Source organism: Phascolarctos cinereus, unplaced genomic scaffold (genome assembly GCF_003287225.1).
Source record: "Phascolarctos cinereus isolate Bilbo 61053 unplaced genomic scaffold, phaCin_HiC Scaffold_4;HRSCAF=312, whole genome shotgun sequence".
NCBI classification, from domain to species: Eukaryota; Metazoa; Chordata; class Mammalia; order Diprotodontia; family Phascolarctidae; genus Phascolarctos; species Phascolarctos cinereus.
This window is the reverse complement of record NW_027555847.1, coordinates 598,397,600-598,400,627: the sequence shown is the minus strand read 5'-3', so window position 1 is coordinate 598,400,627 and position 3,028 is coordinate 598,397,600.

Here is a 3,028-nt window from a genome sequence, read left to right as displayed (position 1 = left end):
TTGCATTTATATAGAGCCTACTATGTGCCATGCACTGTGCTAAACACTTCACAAATATCTCTTTTGATCCTCACAACAATCCTGCAAGGCTGGTGCTATTGTTATCCTTATTTTACAGATGAAGAAACTGAGGCAAACATAGATGAAATGACTTGCTAAAGGTCACACAACTCGAAAGTGTCTGAGGACAGATTTTAACTCAAGTCTTCCTGACTCTAGGTCCAGCACTCTGTCTGCTGTGCCACCTGGCTGCCTTGATCTGAGGACCTTTTTAATCTATATCTGTGGAGATTTAGACGTGAACTTTATTTTGAGATTTTTCAGAGACAGTTCTGGGTGGAGAGAGTGCAAGTCCAAGAGAGAGTAACAATTCTGAGTCATCCTGATGACTGAGCTTGGTCCCTACAAATTTTTGTTATTCTGGGTCACTGGTAATATGAACTTAGTATTTCATACCCTCAGCTAGTTCCCAAAGATCCATTGAATTCCTTTCCACAAACTGCAAGGACATTTACTGTCACTTAGAAAACTGGGCAGCCTTTTTCTAGCAGCCTACATCTTTTATATCTTTTCTAACCATGTTGCTAGATGGAACTTCAAGATCGTCTAATCTAACTCATTTGGTTGAGAGATGTGGAAGCTCTGACCCAGAGTGATGACTTGCCTTGCTTAATATTAAGCTTCTTGAAGGCAGGAACCATTTCATTTTTGTCTTTGTATCTCCAGTGCCTAGCTTAGTACCTGGCATATAGTTGGTATTTAATAAATGCTTATCGATTAATTTATTAATAGGGCATTAGACAAAGTACATGTGCATTCTAGTCTCTACTCTGTGACTCTTAGTAATATTAGCCCCAAACTCATATCCTTGTGAGGCAACTGTGACATACTGCCTTGTTCTTTGGTTGTTTTGTATTTATAATCCTCTCTGCTGAATTAAATGTTCCATCTAATATATCAATCATCACTTGCTATTTTTCAGTAACATAGATATAAGCAGGAGCAGGACCTTGCAAGTATAGACATTGAATACGTATTTGTTTGATGGATGAAAGGTCAAATGTTGTGATATCATGCAGGCAGATAGTTATTTCTTACAATATTTGTGATGAGTTTGAACATTAAAGAAATCTGTCTTATAGTTATTATTCAGAAGAATAATTGAAGTTGACAGAGATGAGATTAGTCCTAACCAACCACTGTGATAGTACATAGATTGAAGCTGTGACTCTTTACTGTGTCTCTTGTGCAAATCATCAAACACTCAATTTCCAAGGAGAATATATTCATCTCTAGGTTTAGAGTTGTTCAGAATCTCCTTCGGCCTAACTCTATTTCCTTCTCTTTCATTATTTCAATATGTTCAAAATTGTGTCCGTCAATAAGGCATTGGGATTTGGGAACAGAAAATTACAACCACATTAATGAAGGATGGGAAATGAGGATGGACATATTAGAAGGAATATTTAATTCAACACCTGAAGGAGTCATTATTTCACTGACGAGTGTATGCCCTGCATTGACTCTGATTCCAATCTCTCTACAATTTATTAGAGCAAAGGTTTTTAACTTTTTTGTATGTCATGGACCCTTGGCAGTCTGGTAAAGCCTATGGACTCCTCAGAACAATGTTTTTAAATGCATATAACAAAACATATGGGATTAAAAATAATTATATTAAAATACAATTAGCAAAATAACATTTTTTAAAGTTCACAGGTGCTAGGTTAAGAACCTCTGTACTAGATATTCTCACTAACTGTGGGCCAAAAAAATTCTTTAATCTTCAGTGAATCTGGTAATGAGTATCTGACTGTAGCTTTTCTGGTTCTTGGCCAACAGCTAAAGAGCTGGCTACAGTACTGAGTTGCTACAGCAAAGCCCTAATCTAATATCTCACCGTAGCATGGAGGGAATCCTGGACTTGCAAAGGCATTGCTAAGAGAGTGCAAGCCCCTGCCTACCAAATTGGAAATGATTCCAGTGTGGACCTAGGGAGGATTTGAATAAAGATGGAATTTACAACTGCAGAATCCCTGGGATTTTTAGGGGATGTGGGGAAGAAAATGGAACAGGGGGATAAGAACGCTAGAATTTGTTGCTGGTGCTTTGGCCCCATTCAGTACCTGGCTGACTGCCTTCTCCAACCCAAGCTCTGACCCCTTAAAATGCCCCTGGCATCCAAGTTTCTCAACATCTTCAATTCCCATGACCAATTTCTCTAGTTGACCTTAATAGGAAAAAAAAATTGGTTGTTATACCTCAGGGTCTCTGCTCAACCTCTCAAATGAGATTTGCCCTGGATATCATAATGCTTATTGAAGTTCTGGCCTTTCCTTTACATGAAGGCCATTAGATATGTTGAAAATCTTTTGGTCGGCTTTCAAGACCTTCTATATTCTTCACCTTTATAAACCATAATTCTCCTCCAAGTAAATCCATTATTCATTCCTTTCTCCATGTATTGTTCTGACTTCCCTACTGAAATGACCTCACTCCTTTGCCCATCCAAATTGTTTTCTCATCCTTTGAGACTCAGATAAAGTTTCCACATCCTCCATAGAGCCTTCTCTATTTGGGACAACAATGGGGAAAAGAATTAGCATTTATAGAGGGTCTGCCAGGCACTGTGTTAAGTGCTTTACAAATATTATCAATTTGATCCTTATAAAAATCCTGTGAGGTAGGTGCCATTATTATCCCCATTTTTACAGTTGAGGAAACTGAAACAGAGGTTAAGTTACTTGCCTAAGGTCACAAACTAATAAGTGTCTGAGGTTGGATTTGAACTCAAGTCTTCCTGACTCCAGACCCATTGCTCTGTCCCCTGTACCACCAGCTGCCTTTGATTCTCCCTTTTCTAAACTGCTGAACAATTTAGCACTTAATAGCATACTGTCTTGTATTGTTCTATAGCTCTTTCCACCAGTTATTTCATATGTTCATTACCAGACTATAAACACCCTGAAGGTAGGGACTGTCTTCTTATTTTTCGTATCTTCTACTTCCCACTCCCCCTCAGTATTGG